Source organism: Thamnophis sirtalis, unplaced genomic scaffold (assembly GCF_051295495.1).
Source record: "Thamnophis sirtalis isolate CommonGarterSnake01/CBP01778 unplaced genomic scaffold, rThaSir2_p1.2 scaffold_1, whole genome shotgun sequence".
In the NCBI taxonomy this organism is placed as follows: domain Eukaryota; kingdom Metazoa; phylum Chordata; class Lepidosauria; order Squamata; family Natricidae; genus Thamnophis; species Thamnophis sirtalis.
In genome coordinates, this window is record NW_028261381.1 from 26,987,713 (window position 1) to 27,007,874 (window position 20,162).

Consider the following 20,162-nt stretch of genomic DNA (forward strand, 5'->3'; position numbering starts at 1 on the left):
GAGATTATAATCTATAGAAAATAATGAATGAAAATTCTAGCTAGCCAAAATGAAAAAGAAACTCTAGGCTACAGTCCGGTCTGCATATATAATCTACATTGACTTCCAGACGTATCAAATACCTTTAGTTGAAAATTGACACAGTCTTTGAACAACAGTAGCTGTCCCAAAGGGTTTTTTCCCCCCTCTAAGCAGCAACATGTTCACAGAGTCATTTGCTGACTTAAACATCCCTTTAGGAAATTCATTTTAGAGAATCTGATCTTCAGTTCCTCTTCCTCTGCCTTCCGCTCACCAGCATGAGACAGTGACACCCAGGCAAAGCTTGCCTCGTTCCTTGTCTTGCCTCGCTGTTGCTCACGCTAGCTGCTGCCATGCAGTCCTGTACAGCATGAGAGCAGGAATTGTGTTAGGTTAGCTTTTGCTGACTGTCAACGCTTCTCTAACGCTCGTCTCTAAACCTGGCTATTCCTGCCAGGGGAAGGAGGACATCGGCTTTTCAGAACTAAGCTTGCTTTTCCCAGAGCAGTACAGGGGGAAAAGAAAGGGAGAGACTTGGTCATCTCCCTACAAACCAGCCCACCTGCTTGCTAGCATTTGCTCTTCCTGCCAGGGATGACATTCCAGATTTAGTTCTGACTCCTCATTATGTAAGGCAGTCTAGGTCAAGTGTAGGAGAGAGAGAGAGAGAGAAATTCTACCGACCTGAACAAGCTCCGGATTCAGCCTAATGCTTCATGGGAGCATGGAAGTTGGATTATGACCTTTTGCTGCATCTACTTAGGTAATATTTTTAATTGCATGTTTAATAGTATGCGGAGAGATTTCAACTCCCCCCCCCTACAGTCATGCGGTACGATGAAGAGAGGTGGGGGGTGGGAATTATTCGGAGAGAAAAATAGGTTCTGCTTTCTTGCTTGGATAGCATATTTTTTTACTAGGTTTTGGCTTTGAAACAGTCTGCAAATGAATCGATAATATATTTGCTTAGCAAACATCTTCTCTGCCTGTGGGTGGAATTGCTGTTGATTAGACGGATTAAGCAATTAAACAAATCTATTTCCTTCATGGTGTGCTGTGAGTGCGGAGAGATATCCATGAAAAGGGCTATTCACTGTGACTTTTTGGTATAGATAGCTATAGATATATAGATATATAGATGATATATAGATGATATATAGATATAGATATGAATGTAGAAGCGATCCATCTTTTACAAGAGACCTGTTATCTATGCTTCTGTGTTTATTTTTAAAAACCACTGAAGATCTTTGTGTGTGTGTGTGTGTGTGTGTGTGTGTGTGAATGATACTGCGGATAAAATTCTAGAGTGACTGCTCTGCAGAGTCTAGACAAAGCACCTATGGTGATGGTTGCGGTAGATGATTTGTGCAGGTACAGCGGTTTAAGAAATATGCTGAACTCTGTTGAAGCAGCCTGTGGTGGGGAAAATACCGATTCCCTAAGAGGCTCCTATTGTTTCAGTTTACTGCAACATTGAAAGGAAGAGAGGAATCGAGAACTCCTCCGATATGGGCTGCATCAGAATAGGCCTCCAGCAGTAGGCAGAGTAGTTGTGGTGCAGCAGGCTTGTGAATGGAATTTCAAGAGCCGGAGAGCCGGGTTTGTCAGAGAACTGGTGCTTAATGAGGCGGCATGAATGCTTTGAATGTGCCCTAAAGCTGGGGAGAATTCTGCAGGACCTTGGACAGCGGCGTGGGACTAGTCTTGAGCGCCACAAAATGCACAGTGAAGGTTGCTGTTTTAAAAGCCTGCATGTACAGATGTGTTTTGGGTGAGTGGGCTTGTGTGTGAGAGAGCGGGGGGACGGGGGGAGGGAGGGAGAGAATTTAAATTAAAAGCTACCAGAATTGGGGGGGGGGGGTGATTAACGTATTCATTCAGTCAGCACACTAACTCATTAAATTGCCAGCTGGTTGTTGCATTCTGGAACGCGGTATTCACACATGCTGCTCCCCCCCCCCATCTTTAAGCAGTGAAGCATCTCTAGCATATAAGAGAAAGGGCTGTCCTTATTTAGCTGCAGGATGTTGCTTGTGCCTTTCATTTCTCTCACTTTGGTCCAAACAAGCAGTGAATATTTTCAGCTCTGTTGTCCATTCACCTCTAAGGGTAAGTAGCCCGTTTCTCATTTCCTAATTATGATTGGGGTGGACATTATTGGGGACTTTAACAGATACTGTTAAAGTGAGAAGTGGTGAGGCATGATGGCTTTTTAATTGCTGCTATTTATATACAGGTTTAGTGCACAGGAGAGGGGCTGTACAATGAATTCCAGCCTTAAAGTCTTCTCATATTTGTTTTGAAGAATTGTGCAAGATGCAATGTTTAAAAGATAAATTTATGATAATCAGAAATACTCTGAAAAGTTTTTTTCTTTAAAAAAAATTCCATATCTGGAGAGACTAGAGAATTTTGGATAAAAGAGAAGACACGTTGTACTAGTATGCAACTATACATTTTAGTCCTCAGGTTAATAAATTTTACAATTTAAAACCTATGTCCCAGGTTATTTAATAGAAATGGATCCCATTTGTTTCAGTGAACTTTGTCTCTGCATATAAGATTGTAATCTTAAGGATTGTTTAGATCTATAGCTTTTTTCTCTATTGGGGGTTTGTATATTCTTCTGCATTGGTAACTGAAAAGAACATGTGTATATTACAGAAAGTTGTGGGTATTGATTCAATTCCATTAGCCAGTCAAATTGACATATTTCTATTCATCATTATGAAGTGAATTCACAGATCTGCCTAGAATGTTCTCTTAAACGAGTAAGCATAGGATAGTAGGTGTAAGACAGAATGACAGTGCAATTCTATATTTATGTAGTTGGAAGCAGGTCTCATAGAGTTTAGTAGGATAAGTGAGTTAAAACTACCTTCATCTCTAGACAACATGGAGAAGGGAATGATGGGTGCTATAGTGTAGAAACCTCTAGAGGGCACTAGGCTCAGACAAGTAATATAATTCCCATTGAACCTTTTTATTTACACTCCACAACTATCATTAATTCAATGTAATTGTGAAACAGGATTACTGGTTGAGTTCACTTATCACGCTAGGCCAGAATGTCATTTCATTGGCTTTGACCTAGCATGTTGAATTACTTAATTACACTTTATGGCTTAAATATGTAAAGCAGCCATTCCGTATTAGTAAGAGTTGGTTAACATAAACCATAGCTGAGATATATATTAAGCCATATCTCATTGAAACTTGGGGGATTATAAAGAGGTGCTTGGAAAAACTCATTGCAAAGTTTAAACAAGGAATGAAAGCAGTTTTGGTAACATTATCCATAATTTGTTTTGGTCATACAATGTACCACATCATGTTTGAAACATGCTTTTTATTTAGTGCAGAATGTGACCTAGCTATTGTGGCTTGTGAACAGTATGTTTGATGACTGAGCAGATTCTTTACTCCCAGATAATTGTTGTTTATAAAGTAGGGCTTAGATTGTCTGAATAAGACTGGTTTTGTTATAGAATTGGGTTAAACTGCATTCTTGCTGTTGCCATTGCATGCTTTTCCGACCTGTCCCTTGTAGCCTCCTAAGCAAACCAAGTTGTAGAATATAATCTTGGTCACGTAAAAGGTTTGCAAATGGAGTAAGAGGACAGATGTTACAAAATGCCCCACAGGAAGTTATTAAAAGGCCTGGGAAATAGCCTGTATGGATGAGTTTTGTGGAAAGCCTCTGCAGTTCTGGACAAACAACACAACAGAATTGTAAGCGAAAGACTTCTAATATTGTTATCTATGTATCTGTGTATTGTTACAATATTTAGAAATATATAATATCTCAGTGAGAAAACAATACAGTCATCAGATAAACTTCACATTGTGTTCTCAACCATCTCTCTTTCCCCTTTTTTATTCCCAGTTCACATTCCCATTATTCTTAAAATGATCTTGCAAATCATTTTCTGACTAAATCAATTAGATATCGTCCAAATAAATAGAACCTAAAGAAGTCACGGCTAACTTTTCCCTTATTGAATTTACAAAAGACAGCTAACCTGAGATTCACATCTTAACAGCTTTATAAACGCCAAATCCCTGCCCCCCCCATTCAAAAGTTCAATAACAAAATTATTACTAGTGAAATACTGATGTTGTTACCAGGATATATAAGTGCAACTGCATTTATCAGGGTATCTCTAAAACCATGGCATTCTTTCTATTTCGTAGCTTTTAAATCTTAAAGAGCATTGTTGTTTTATGATGGGTTAATGACTTAATTTGGTAATGAGAGAGACCAGAGACTGTTGGTTGATTGAATGAGACTCAAGAGGTGCATTCTCACTGCTGTTAAATGGCCTGCTGGGCTGGGGAAGCTTCCGCTTGCTTGGGCCACACAGCATAGCTTCATCTTGGTCACTCTCACTTTGTGCTAAATAGGAAGAACTTTCCACGTTACCATACTGCAAAAACTTTACTTGCACAGGAGGCCAAATATGGAAATTGGAGTCCATTCTTTGGGGAAAGTTGCACTTGAGAATGAAGCTCTCTCTACCCCTACCCCTCTCAAATCGCACATTTAGGAGGATGAAATGATGCCCATTATATGTGGTAAAGTGGAAGATAATTCACATGTTCTATTACACTGCGAGCTATACAGAGCTTGTAGGTCTGCACATATTCTCCTCTTATTAGAGAGATTGCCAGGGAGGGCAGACAATTTTTATCTAGGCTTTCTCCTCCAGGACACTAACCCGGTTACCACGTATGCAGTGGCAAAGCTCTGTGCTGCTGCCAATGTCCATAAGAAAAAAAAAAATTGGCTACAGAAGTATAGTTGTCATCTTGTACCAATTATCTGGACATATCTCTAACAATCTTTGGACCATTGTATTTACTCCTATACTTAATAACGTTGCACCCAGGTAAACCAGGGAGTGACCCGAACAATCTGAGAACATGTATGTTATTTCCATTTTTAACGTCAATACCTTTTAATTATATCTTAATGTCAATATTTTTTAACATAGTGTAAAAACTAATGTGTATTGCTGGTCTTTGACCGTAATAAAGATTTACTTACTTACCATCTGTCACTAACTGTTTGACAACATTTCTAAAGGAAGGTGAAATTTAGTTGATTTACCAAGTATTTTTTGAGTGGCCCTTAGCAAATTTGCTGTCTTTGATTCTGTACTTGATGAAAATACATATACCCTTCCTCTCTAGATTCCAAGCTATTTCTGCCTGGAGGGGAGTTAGGACATTATCTGATGGTAAAGCATATTTGCTGTTAACCTAGACAAACTTCCGTAACTGTGTATGATTTGCCATGTTGTCTACATGCTAATTCCTACATGCTAGTAATCAGTACAATTGCTGGTTATCAGAATCCCTGGAATTGTGTAAAAATGGATTGTGTAATAAAGCAGGTTGCTGTAATAATATTTTAATTCTGAACAGCTTAACCTCCCAAAGTATTTTATCACAAAATGGACCTCTTATATAGTGTTCCATAGATGGACTCTGTCTAAGCCTGCTTTAATTTACATTTGAATTTTCACAGCAGAGCTAGAAGTCAGCCTTGGGTTATTTGTGATTTGAGCACTTAATGACAGTGATCTTAGAACCATCATTTGAGTTATTGCAAGGTTGAGCCTGGACATTATGCTGTGCCATAAATGGTTAGTTTATTGTTTGATTTGGGGCTTAGCATGTTGCCTGAATTCATCTAGTGTGGTTTCTAAGTCATAGTTTTTGACTTGTTATATTCCTAGCCAGCCAATATAAAAGAATTGCTCTTTTTATAACTTTTCAGAATAGCTGAATCCAAATGGATTGGGAGGGGTCCCCCTTTCCGAAATGCTTTGGAGTAGCAATAGCTTGAATGAGTAGAGTGGCAGTGAGTTAAAAGTAGTTAAACAAAAATATTTTCCTTCCCAGCGACGATGTTGAAGGGCAATTTGGCACCCTGTGAAAGGCAATTTTGTCCTCCTTTCATTATTCCATGGTCACTTGCCCTTTCTGTCATTCAGAGAGAGGAACAGCTTCCAGTTGCTGTGCTCTCTTCTTCAGTATTGTGGGGCAGATCACCACCAGGCAAACAAACCGGCAGGAGGAAAAGTACTTGAAGGAGAATTCCACCAGTCGCCTCCTCTGGAGCTTGTGAGGCTGACTTCTTCACATAGTACCAAACCAATCCATGGAATTCAATTCAAACAGCCATAACTGAAAAGAGGATTCTTATCAAAACCGTTGTTTTGATGTAGCCAATTCTGAGAGCTTCCGACAAATGCCCCCTCTCCAACTTTCAGCTTTAACAATTGAAGTGTCCTAAAGACATGACTAACTACCATGTTTCCCCGAAAATAAGACAGGAACTTATTTTCTTTTGATCCCTGAAATAAGAGCTTGGCCTTATTTTCGGGAAAGTCTTATTATTTTTGAGGTACAGGAGGCGGCAAGTGTGGTCACCTCATGGCTGTTGCTGTATTGCAATATTATCTGGGAGGGTTTATTTTGGGGGGAGGACTTAATTTAGCGCATGCGCTCAAAAGCACATGCGCTTTGTGCTTATTATCCGGGGAGGTCTTATTTTCATGGAAACAGGGTATAAACCAAGAGCCTTTGAATTTTAGCCCCATTATAGGCATGAAAGCAATTTGGGGCCTCTACTGTAGGAGGAGACCATGCTAGTCTCCACTGGCAAAAAATGAGTCTGGTAGCATCATTTCATTTATTATGAAATTTATCTTTTCTGATGGACATATTTTATTAAAAGGCATAAGCTCCCTTCAACAGATGCAAGAGTGGCTTGAATTGGTGTAGAATTTAAATTAGTGTGGGTGGAGAAACTGTTAGGAAAGGAGAAGAACACCGGGTGATTATTCAGATGAGGATTTCTTGTGAGACAGATTACAGTGCTTTAAATGTAATCTGTTGAAAAAAACACCTCTTGTATTTGTTGAATTCTTCTGAGATTGCCTGACCCCTTTTGATGTACATAAGTTACAGTTCGTAAAACCTTAGTCCTTGTAAGAAAGTTTGGTGATTAGAAAAGATGCTATCAGACTCCTTCTCATGTATGGTGCTTCCAGTCACCCCTTGCCCCGGGAAGAAGGGAATGGCAAATCACTTCTGAAAATGTTGCCAAGAAAACTGCAGGGACTAGTCCAAGCAATTGCCATCAATCAAGACCAGGTGTGAAATTCAGCAGGTTCTGACAGGTTCTGGAGAAGCAGTAACGGAAATTTTGAGTAGTTTGGAGAACCGGCAAATACCACCTCTGGCTGGCCCCAGAGTGGGGTGGGAATGGAGATTTTGCAATATCCTCCCCCCCCCCCAGGAGTGGGGAGGGAATGGGGATTTTGCAGTATCTTTCTCTTGCGACCCCCACCAAGCTACGTCCACAGAACTGGTAGTAAAAAAAAAAATGAATTTCACCACTGATCAAGACTAACTGGCACACCTGTACATGTGTGTGTGTATGTGTATGTGTGGGGAGAGAGAGGGGGGAAGGGAGAGGGAGAGAGAAAGATGTTAAAAAGTATGGAAGGATAAACTATCTTGAAATAGGAAATGTGACATGCAAGTTACCAAGACCATGTTATTTTTCTCTCTACAATGATCTGACAGTCATCTGTCCAGCATAGGCATGTAAAATTGTGTTGCAAAAACTGTTAACAAGAAGACAGCCACAGGAAATGCTTGGCTTTAACTAGATATAAAAGTCCAGTGCCACCTACTGGTCAAATGATGAAATGATACTATCCAAATTAAGGTGGGGGGGATGGATGGGGAGCCTGCAGCTGCATAACAGGCGGGGGGGGGGGCTCAGAAAGGATCCTCCCTAACTTCCCAAGCTTTAAAAGAGATAGATTTGTACCATCAGACTTGCAAGACTCTCTTAAACATAGCTTCATGAAAAAGTAGAATCTGGTCTACTTGGGAAAGCTGAGATACATACAAAGTTAAAGAATGTGCGAATGACTTCTGATCTTTTCAATAGATAACAACAACTTTACTCTTCTTTCTTCCTCTTAGATGTCATGCAAGTCTTTTCAGCAAAAAATCTATATAAGGTTTTCAGTCTTTCTAAAAAAAACATAGGTTTTTTTTCTATGACCAAACAGTTTGGTTTTGCCATTCCTAAGAATTCTGACATTTTCACAATCCATTTCTCCATTGTGTGGGTTTTATTATTCTTCCATCTTTGTGCATAAAATAATCTTACTACACTATACAAAATCAATCTGCCATGTATCTTTTTTAATTCATTGTCCATAAGTCCCCCAAAAAGAGCTTAGGGTTTTTTTTTTGCAATACTAATATTTTGTATCACAATGTGAAAATTTTCTTAGTTACCCCACAAATCACCCATGCATGATTAAAAAGTTCCCTCATGTTTTCATAGTTCCAACACTGGTTTGAAATATGTTTATGCAAATTTTGATAATTTCTCTCTCTGGTGTGGTAGACCAACAATACATCATATTAGGGGAAAAAATCCCTTAAATTATGACACAAGGTAAATTTAATACTATTTACCCATATTATCTTCCAAGCACCCATTCCTAGGTTATACCAAAATTAATAGCTAATTTTGTCATGCAGTATTTAATTTGTTCTTCTATTTCAAATCCTTACAAAAATGTATACATTTTTGCTATTAGATATTCAGCATGTATACATAATTCAGTTTCAAATGTCTTTTGTGTTGTTCATTTCCAATTGTCTTTTAGGCACCAATCTTGTAGTTGTTGTCATGTTACTTCCCAAGACTGCAAGGGTTCTCTTCCATAACTGCACCATCAACTTCATTTCACTGAGATCTTTGACATCATGAATTTGAAATAATTTTCTGAGCTAGATAAGCAGCTCAATCATTGAGCTGAATCCAGTAGCTAAATAAATAAGATTTTTGCACATTTAGTGAAAATTTCTTTTCACTTGCTTACTCAGCATGAGCACCCAAAATTGTTGCAAAGATGATCCACCCCTCGTGGGATGTTCTCCTACAAAAACACAATTAAACAAGTAAAGCATACAGAGAATTGTACCTTAACTTCTTTAACTATAGTGGGCTTTCAAAGTGCCTACCTTCCTTGGTCTTTCAACAAAACATTGTTAGAATTATGTAGATATCTCTGAATAGTTTATTATGGCTAAGGGCCCAAACCAAAAAATACTACTAAAGACAGTAAAAGAAAAAAATATATACCTGAAGATAATAAAAGGAAACAAGTATATATAGAGAGTTATACCCTGTTTCTCTGAAAATAAGACCTCCCCGGATAATAAGCCCAATTGGGCTTTTGATTGCATGCGCTAAAATAAGCCCTCCCTGAAAATATTGCAACACAGCAGCAGCCATGAGGTGACCACGCTTGCTGCCTCCTGCATCTCAAAAATAATAAAACCTCCCCAAAAATAAGGCCAAGTGCTAATTTCGTGAGTCAAAAGAAAATAAGACCCTGTCTTACTTTCGGGAAAGCAAAGTAACTACAGACCTTGTGCGCCAATTGTTGCTTCATTTTCACTGCTGCGACATGATATTTTGCTTCAAACAAAATAGTACGGAATTTGAAATCTGAAAAAAAGTAAAAATCATACGTAAACCATACATAGCACAAGGCCAGGATATCTGCAGGACTTCCTCCTTCCTTCTTGAAGTTATCTGTTCTTTCCATCACATTGGATAAGGTAAGGATGCTCCAGGTCCCTTCTCTTAAATGGTGCCATCTTGTGGCGCCTTTTCCATAGCAATCCCTGGACTATGGCATATTCTTCTCCTTGAGATGTGGCAGACCTCACCTCTTAACCTTCCAGAAAGCTGTTCCCCCTGTTCTAAGCAACCCAAAGTTGTGATTCTAAGATACAAATCTTTAAATAAAAAATGAATAAATAAATGTAGTCAGTATATCCAGAGTACTGATGAAGCAAGAGTAAGATGCAAGTGCTACAAATGTTCCTTTTGAATGTACAGTAAAATAGTATTGTAAACTCGTGTTGTGAGTGTGTGGGTTGTTGTTGTGAGGGATTGACACGCAGGAGCCAGGTATGCAAGACAGATCTTTATTAGTCCCAGATGACAGGCGATTCAAAGATTCTCCCTGCAACTGTTAGGGTATTTATACTAGCCAGAAGCAACTGTCAAGCCCAACTGTCACGAGGCCAGCCAATCAGATGCTGTGCCTTGACCAACCAATTAGAATGCAACACAGGTTGTTGCTGGGTTATAACACTCCTTCCCCCCAGTTATTTGTATAATAACCAATCAATTGTACATTGTACATTTGCCCTTCTGTGTTGTACAATTCATTCACATTTTTTTTTCTTCCAGCTTTACCATTTGCAATTGTGCTCTCTCCTTCCCCCCAGTCAACCTGATAACTGTAACCACTTGTAACCACTTTAATGTAATGCTTAACTTTGTAACAGAAGTAGACATTTAGCAACTCAAACAGAAGTAGAAATTTAGCAACTCTGTCCAGGAACATTCTGGGTTAGTAGCTTCAATTAGTTTAGTAAATTTCCTTACCCCCCAGTGCCTATTCACATTTTATTTCTTTATTTACATTTTTTTTTCTATTTTTCCCTCACAATCCTGCACATGCCCAATGAATTCCCCAGCCCAGGCTCGTTGAAGGCCTCGAGCAGTGTGGGAAGCAGGTTTGTATCTTAGGAGACAGGCAGGACAGGAGGATTTCAGGCCCTGGAGGCAGCTAAGACAGGGAACGACGGAAGGCCGAGGAGGCGTCGGAAGTCCGAGAAGGCAGGCTTCTCCTTTCCCTTCGTTGAGGCGCGGAGCTGAGGCCAGGAGGCCGAGGAAGCAAGGCAGGAGACGGATGGCAGGGACACCCTTCAGTCCTCCTCCTTCTTCCTCTCCCTCTCTCCTGGTCAGGCAGGCATCGCGGGGAGGAATTCGTGCCCTGGAGGCAGCGAAGTGGAGACAGGGGCTTTGAGATGCTTGCAGAGGCATCGCAGGGAGGAATTCGTGCCCTGGAGGCATGTAGGCGCCGAAGGCTTGCAACGAGCGGCTTCGGCAGGAGTTGAGGCACGGCGGCAAGGCTCGCAGTGGGCGCAGGCAGCACGGCCGGAGAACGGAGGCAGCGACAGGCTTCTGGCTGTCCTGTGGCTCCTTACTAGTTGGCTGATGTTGTTTGGCTCCTGCGGGAATCGCATATCAATCCCATCCTCGTCGCCAGTATTGTAAACTCGTGTTGTGAGTGTGTGGGTTGTTGTTGTGAGGGATTGACACGCAGGAGCCAGGTATGCAAGACAGATCTTTATTAGTCCCAGATGACAGGCGATTCAAAGATTCTCCCTGCAACTGTTAGGGTATTTATACTAGCCAGAAGCAACTGTCAAGCCCAACTGTCACGAGGCCAGCCAATCAGATGCTGTGCCTTGACCAACCAATTAGAATGCAACACAGGTTGTTGCTGGGTTATAACAAATAGCATAACTTGAACTATTTAAATATCTCTAGTTCTGCAACATTGCTTCAACATGTTTTTAATTTGATGATTTCTTTGTTTAGAAATGGATAATAAGCATTAACAAGCAATTGTAAGGTCTTGAGCAGCTCCATAGCATCTCACATGCTTTTTTCTCACATACAGATTTTTCAAAGCATAATCCTGAGAGAATTATCAACCAATCTTCATCAGTATTTCTGGGTTGAAAAATGAAAGTTAAGCCTTACAGTTGTCTGTCTATACTTACACAAATGCAAAACTGCTAGACAGCATTTTTATTGTTCACAAAAGTTGTTCTCGGATGTAGAGATCCCTCAATTGTCCAGAAAAAGTAGCATCTTGTAGTCTTGTGCAAATCGTTCAGTGAATTGCTCTTCAAGGATCTGCACCTTGAAGTCCTAAAATAGTCATTGCCTGCAGACTAAGCCTTCTAAGCATATGTGTGCATGAGCAGAAGACATTTCAACCAGCTTCTCCAGCTGCTTCATGGCTTCCAAGACAAGATTCAGAGAGAAGTTTTCTCATAAGCAAAATGCCTCATTGAATGATCTGCACAGACTTGGCACTTGTTATTTATGCTGCGTGTATAAATTTCCTTCCGTTCCAAGCCAGTGGCGCTGTAGGAAATGATGAAAAGAAAATTGTTTTGCGTCCTAATGTGAACAGGGCTATCTAGCAGTTTCTAACTTCACCAAAATAATAAATATGAACCAGCAGAGGTTTTTTTTTTTAAAAGTTTTTTCTTTTAATCTTAAAAATGAAAAGGGAAACAACTGAAAAGAGAAATGTAAAGGTTCTGGAAATGTTCATTTTTTATTACCAGAGTTTGGTCTCTTCTATGTACCTGAATTTGGCTTTTGGCTCTTTTACTTTTTTTCCCCTCCTGCTGAATTGTCTCTCACAAATAAAATCAGTAAATATTTAGCACTTAGTGTACATATGCATGAGGGGTCCTTGGTGCTTTCTGAGCCTGGTTGTTTTCTTGCCCAAACTAGGTAATATCATCAGTGTTCTAACTAAGCACTAAGCTCAGGGAGTGTCAAGGACCCCCCATTTCAACCCTGAGCTACAAATATTCCCCTTTATTGGTGCATATGCATTTATTTTGACAGTAGATGGAGCTATCCTGTAACGATAATGCATTCTTTTGCTTCCTTTTTAAATCCCCCACAGCTCTTTTTTCCTTCCCTCCTAAGCTACCATAGAACAGGAAACTGAAGCAGAAAAGATACTGCAGAAGTCACTTCTTCTCTCCCTTTCTCCCCAACCTTATAATGAAAATGCAGCCCTTTTGCATGCTTGAAAATCTTTCTTTGCAGCTTAGAGATAATTGCATGACAACTATCATTCCTAGATCCCCTTTTCTCCTCCTCCTCCTCTTCTTTCTTCTTTTTCTTCTTCTTCTTTTTAATAGAATACAATATAAAAATGTTGGTTAGTGATCAGGTAAGGCAGCCACATCATGTTATGCTGGAGGCTTTTCTGTTTTCCTGTTAAATGTAACCTTGGATCCATGCCCTGGACATAGCAAAAAAAAAAAAAAAAATGGAATGCATTTGAGGTTTTTGCTATCTGACAGAGATGGAAATGAGGTCATTTTTGCATGTTGTTGCAAGCAGTTTGCTTTCCTCTGTCCATCTGGGTACTCATCACTTCCGCTCTTTATTTGCCTATTGTTTGTTGTTGCTCTTGTTTATTTGTTTATTAGACCCCCAAACTCCAAAGGACTTTGGGTCTTACAGTCTGCATACTTCTAGCTGTCATATAAGAATATTTTTCTTTTCTTTTGGCAATCAGCTAGTTCCTTACTGTGAAAGACACGCTGGAGAACTAAACTGAGATTGAGTATCAAGGCAATGATAGGGATGAACAGCTTTTCCCATCCTACACCTATGTTTATGAACCTAAGAGGTTTGGTTTTTTTTGGAGGACTGTTTAGTACTTACCCTGTTTCTATTTTCTAGTGGGAATAACCATTCAAAGCAAAATGCACAATTCAAGATCCTTTGATAATGTAAAGAGCGGAGCATTGTTGGGTCTAAGGATTGCAGACACCAAGATCCCAAACTTCAATATCTGATTTTTTTTTCCCCTAAAAGTGTGCACAGCATGTGGTCAAGTGACCCTTTCCAATATTTTTGCTCAAATAGATTTGTCCACTACTTCCTGCCAGAGTAGGTGCATACAACTCAACCCTTCCATTTGTTCTGCCTGTGCTCCTCCTTCTCCAGTGACATCCATCTTGGTGAGAGGTTTTTGCCTAGAGGTTTCATTGGCTAATGAAATCTTTGGGATTTCAGACTTGTGACCAAAGAATCACGTTGAAGCCATACTTTAGAAACCCCAAGTGCTCTTAGTCTCTTCCTTCTAAATGATATGACTTTGATCTGGAAATCTCAAGTTCCCGATACGCCTTCTGTGACCTCGTCCAGAAAACTATAGCAGAATATTTGTGAAGATTTGAGTTATTTTTCTCAAATTTTGCAGTCCTTTAGAAAAATGAAAGGTTTAAAACAAATTCCTAGCACAGGTTTCATTTGGGTTTTTTCACCTGGACTAAGCACTGTAGTTATCATTTTTAGTCTCTAACCCAGTGATGGCGAACCTTTTCAGCACTGAGTAACCAAACCAGAACATACATGCATGTGCGCACACCGGAAACCCAAAGACCAGTTGGCCAGCACGTGCATGCTTTTTTTTCTTTTTTGCCATTTTCAGGCTGGTTTTGGCCATTTTTAAGCTGTTTTCCAGCACTGCGACGCCTGCAAAGACAGATGACTGGCACACTGGAAAACAGAAGAGCAGCTGGTGATGGCGTGCATGCCCACAGAGAGGGCTCTGCATGCTACCCCTGGCACATGTGCCATAGATTCGCCATCACGACTCTAACCTATCCAGCCATTGTGTTGCCTATAGAATTGTTTACAATTCCTAATAAAGAGAAGGATACATGATACTCATGATACCAGACATCCACGTGCTGGAACTTCTTTTCTCACTTCACCTTGCTTGCCTTGTGAATATGTTGGCTATATAGTGAACTCACCACATCATACTAAATGCTCGTAGGAACATTGACAGCAAAGAAACACTTCATACATTAATACATAGTATTGTTTCCACTGCCAAATCCCTGGAAAATATTTGAAGTCCAGGATGCAAGGGCCTTCAGTTTTGTAAGACCAGTCTTGGAATATTGAGAATAAGCAAGAACTCCTGTGAGCTTAATAGGAAAGTTTAAAAACAATCATTCAGTCAAGGCCCTGTATTTTAAGGTAGAGTAGATTATCTTTGAGATGCTGTGATGGGTAACAGGGTATTGGCAGCTGAAATAAATTTTGCAACTCTCCTGATGGTGTTAGGATTCTGGGCCAGTAGCAATTAAGATTGTCCTCAAAGTAGAAGGGGCTTCTGTTTGCAGATAAAAATATAAGGCTGGAGCATAAGTTATTGTAAAAAGGACATTGAAGAAGTGAACTTGTCCTTGAGATCTTGGCCATGTGCTCCTTCCACACCTGTTAAAAATACATTAGTTTCTGGCATAATAAAAATACATTCAAAAACACCTGCAAACAATACAGTAAGTTTTGGATATGAGATTAAGTCAATTTTAGCCAAGAGAAAAGTAACTTGGCTGGCCAAGGAGGACAGTACTGTGAAAACAAAGCAATGTGGCCTCGTGGTGAATAAGCATCTACACCGCAGGAAAAGACCTCTTTCTCTAAACCGAAGTCCAGTTCTGTGACTCACACTAGGATAGGTGATCCTGAAGTATCTGACTTTATTACAAGATGAAGTTCCCATATGGAAGTGCTTTGCCATAGGATTAGGGTCTTGGGAGAAAAAAATACAATATTCTAAATCAGAAAATTCAACCCTTGATCCACGAGTGATATTTGCTTTTCTTATTTGAGGTTTAAGCTAGAGAAGTAGAGCTGTTAATCTTGTGTCATGCTAGAAGTTTTGTAATTTTACCATTCTTTTTTTGGGGGGGGGCAATTTCAGCATATTTGTGATTTTGTACACTACTGACCCCAGAAGGTAGTGTATTATCAGTTTCATCTTGAACTTGATGAATCTCAATAAGAACAAAGCACATTGCATACTGCCTTCTACTGTTCAGTAATGGGTAACATTTTTCAATCCCGTTTTCTTAAATGGTGTCATAAGTAAACATGTATCTTTACTTTCTGAGTTACTTCTCACATAAATATTGTTGTAACTTAAAAAAAAACTATTTCAAAATATAGTTAGAAAAAGATAAGCTGTCCATTCTACACTTTAACCAACTTCAACATGCATGTTGTGGGAGAAAGAATTTCTTCAATCCTGTGGACATTAAAGTACTTTTTCTATAGTTCCATTTTTTTGAAGCCTCTAGAATCCATAGCTGCAACTCTGGTTGATAATAATCTGGTTATTGGCCAGCTGGATTTCATCCCATTCCTCCTTTTCAGAAAAGTCCTATCTCTACAGGGTATCTCCAGACAATTATTGTATGGAGTAATCACATTGTCTCCCCTCTTGGTCTTTGAAAGTTTGTGTGGTTATCAGTTTGCTTACCTCTTGTATCAACACCACCATTATGTTAACCAAAGCAAATACTGAGTTTTGCCTTCAAATCTCTATTAATGTGAGGATTTTTCTTTCTTATCTTCCTACCGTCTCTGAATGCACTTTGAGGAGGCAAAGCATTCAAGTGATGAGCTTTTAGCAAACATGAAGTTCTTCTTGGAATACTCATGTAGAGGGAAAGAATGGCACTGCAATTGTATTCAAGATCCTTCCCAACTCTGGAGCTTTATTGAACCTTTCTCTTTTGTTACAGGGGTCAATTAGTGTATTGAAATACAATATCTACTTTCATATGGAAAAGTAATATAGGTAATCCTCCATGTACAACCGCAATTGAGCTCAAAATTTATGTTGCTAAGTGAGACATTTGTTAAGTGAGTTTTACCCCATTTTACAACCCTTCTTGCTAGAAGTATTAAGTGAATCATTGCAATTGTTATGTAACATCCAGGGAGGCTGGCTTACCCATTGACTTCACTTGTCAGAAGGTCATAGAAGATGATTTCACTATCCCAGGACACTGCAGCCATCATAAATATGAGTCAGTTGCCAGGCATCTGAATTTTGATCACGTGATGATGGAGATGCTGCAATGGTCATGTGAAAAATGACCATGTCACTTTTTTCAGTGACGTTGTAACTTTGAACAGTCCCTAAATGAACTGTTGTGTCAAGGACTACCTGTATAGGTCAAAATTGATTATAAATGCTGTCTTGATGCATTACAACAAAGCATTGCTTCGCCTGTTTCTTCTCCTGAGTAATAGTTCAGCCTTTTATTTAGAGAATTTTGGTTTTTATCCATTTTCAACCACTTCAGGTTTGCCAGAAGTTTCTTGGCAAGGCAGATTTATGAACTGAATTGTATCAAATGTTGATGAACCTGTCCTAGCTTTTTGTATCTCACAAGGCTAAAAACCAAGAGAATGGTTAAGGTAAAGCTGCCTGTAGTTATTCTTTGGCTATTAAGAGCCAAGGTGGCGCAGTGGTTAAATGCAGCACTGCAGGCTACTGCTAGATCAGCAGGTCAGCGGTTCAAATCTCACCGGCTCAGGGTTGACTCAGCCTTCCATCCTTTCGAGGTGGGTAAAATGAGGACCCAGACTGTTGGGGGCAATATGCTGACTCTCTGTAAACCACTTAGAGAGGCCTGAAAGGCCTATGAAGCGGTATATAAGTCTACTGCTATTGCTATTATGTTCAGTGAACGGAAGAAGTTACATTTATGAAAACCTCAACTATGCCTGCATTTCCAAAAATCAAACATGCGTGGATTTGCCCAAAAATGCCTTCTCCAGATTTCTACAATAGCTTTTGATCAATGGAAGCTAGAAAGGAGGGTTTTTTTCGTTATCAAGATACAGTTTCTTTTTCTATATGTAGTAATTTATATACACCTAGCTTGGGTTAGCCTCCTAAGTAAATACCGGTAGTTTCAAAATGTGCTCTTGCTATTTCATTTTCAAGGATTATAGGTTCTGGTGCTGCTTAGTTTAGCAAAACAAGCCTGTGTTTGGTTTGAATTGATTTACATCCACATAAATGGTTTTTGGACTGAAGCCTCAGTCCTGATTTACACTAATCTGGAAATGACTGAAAGAAAGGCCGGTGTAATGGTTAAGACCCCAAGCTAGAAACTGGGGGACTGATGAGTTCTGTCTTAGGCACAAAACCAGCTGGGTGACCTTGGACCAGTCACTCTCTCCCAAACCTAAGAAGGTGGCAATAGCAAACCATTTCCAAAAATTTGCCAAAAAACCCTGCAAGGCCTAGTCCAGGCAGTCACCAAGTCAGTGGTGGGTTCCTAACTGGTTTACTACTGGTCCGTTCATGCTTGTGCCCGCGTTCACATGTGCATCTGGGTGGGTGGGTGGAGCCTCCTGCCACCGCCACTACCAGTTCGGCCAAACCAGGAGCAACCCATCTCTGCACCAAGTGTCAAAATTGATTCAAAGACACAAAACAAGTATTTCTAAACCTGTAAGTTTTCTGATCAAATATACATTAAATAAGTAAAAGCAAATTTAATATCTCCAGTGCCACCAAACCAGAAAGGGTAATCCATTTCCTTTGAGGTCCTTATGTACTTTTTTTTTCTAAATCTGCTGCAGAGGGACAAACAAGAGGAGAAAAATGAAGAATATCTTAACATGAGCAGGCTTCCATTCATGCAATATTCCATCAGGCGTCCCACCATATACACATATAAACACACAAACCATTTCCACTTCCTTTGCAGCAGTAAGAATTCCCTTTGTGATTGAGGAAGAAAGGGAAAAGGCATTGGCACATTCAAATTGCAAATGGTAACTCAAGAGTATCCTATAAATAATTCAGTAGGTGAATTTGTTCTAGCATCTCCTTGAATGTATTTAAAAATGCATGGTAGCAGTGAATTCCAAGTCTTCCATATGCATTCTTGTATATTTTTAACACTTGATAATAGTCAGCCTACTGCTTAATGGCATTTGCACCTTGGAGATTTTATTAATTTTTTGCACAGTCCAGCTTCATCTCATAAACCATATTTGCACACTTTATTTTGAAGGCAGTACTGAAACAACCATACAAAGGAAGATGCTGTGAGTATCTTCCTCTTTCTCTACTGAGCCTAAGACAGCAAATTATGATGATGATATCCATGTAGTCAGGTTTGACTCTTGGCGACATCAGGTCTTTCCGTATCTTTCAATCTTGCACTATTTGAGTTTTTATGTGCTCTGCCTGGAGCCAGCTTTGATTGTGTCCAGCCACTGTATTCTTTGAATCCATTTCATTTTACCACTAACTCTTCCAAGCATAATTGCTTTCTCCAGTGAATTCTCCTACATGACATGGCCAAAGTGAGGGCAGCAAAATGATACCAATGTCATGGATCCAGAGGGGATCCATTTAATAAATGGCAGAAAAGCTGTAGTCTAGGCTGAAATGTATATAAAGCTATAAGACCACTCATAATTGTCACTGAAACCATATTAGTAAAATTATCTAATGTTCAGAATGTTGCTTTTCCTTTTAGCACTCAAATATTCACTGTTTTATTTCATTTCATTTACTATTAAATCTATTTCCACTTATCTCACAATTCAAGGTGACTCTGAGGAGCTTATTATTCTATTCCTATTCTCTTTTGGATGTTTAAATAAAAATAACAATAGAAAGTGGCAAACTGACATTATAAGAAATGAATAGTTAGCAAAACACAACCCTTATACTTGAGATACAACCATAATAGTGTTGTTAACCGGTCTCCTCAGTTTGTGTCCCTCAAAATACAAAAAATGGAGCCTGTCTATTATGGCCGACATTTCACAGCAGTTATTAGATGAAACATGTCACCTCACGACCTCCCCCATCCCTGCTCTCCCCAATGAGTTGTTAAACTTACCAAACAGCACGAGGGATGCCTTCTGGATTGGGGAGGCCACGCAAACGCCCAGGCCTACCTGCCCTGGCCCTCCCAAGGCCTCCCTCACCCCTGTGATTCCCCATGCTCCACTTTTCACACGTTGGGTCCCAACAGCCCTTTCCTGCTCCCACCTGGTCCTCCCAAGCCTTAGGCCTGATTACAACAGGCCAAACACTTTCTCCTCACTTAGTTTTTGAAAAGCTCCAAGGTTGCCTTTGTACGACCGCATGGTAGAGGTCTGCAAGCAGTCGCCATTTTTTCCCAGCCAGGACAAAAATCCCAATTGCAACCATATTTGGGTCACCAACACACGTCCCAGGGAACAACTACTTTGTTCTGCTCCCTTAGTAAACTCTGTGTCAGGGTTCCAAGTAACACCACCCAATGAGGCTTTGATTTCCTCAAAGTTCCACTTTATTAGAGATGTCATATTGGCACATCTGGGAAAACCCCAATCTGAAAGTTTCCAGGTTTTCCCCACCCAAAAGAGAGTTCACGTCCCTGCCCAGAACCCACATGTCCATCACAGGATCCGATTAGACAACATCCAAAACTCGAGATTCCTCTCAGTCACCTCATCGCAGCTGCAGGGTAAGATGGCCTTGACCTTCTGAGAAAGAATGTTATTTTGACTATGTATCTCCCATACTCCATATAATCTCCCCTCCCAGAAAATGTGGCAGGCCTGAAGGCCCAAATGTAGAAGATGG

At 39.9% G+C, this 20,162-nt stretch overlaps 1 protein-coding gene across 4 annotated transcripts in view; it reads left to right on the plus strand.

Annotated features, from left to right (window-relative positions):
• Window positions 1-353: 353 nt before the first annotated feature.
• LOC106541394 (sodium channel protein type 1 subunit alpha) overlaps window positions 354-20,162 on the plus strand; it is a 102,206-nt gene continuing 82,397 nt past the window's right edge. For 2 of the 4 annotated variants that reach the window (XM_087709508.1, XM_087709514.1), the window contains exon 1: window positions 354-784. The gene's annotated coding sequence lies outside the window, so the exon portion shown is untranslated. The remainder of the gene's footprint in view (window positions 785-20,162) is intronic. The other 2 variants (XM_087709523.1, XM_087709519.1) reach the window with 1 other exon arrangement.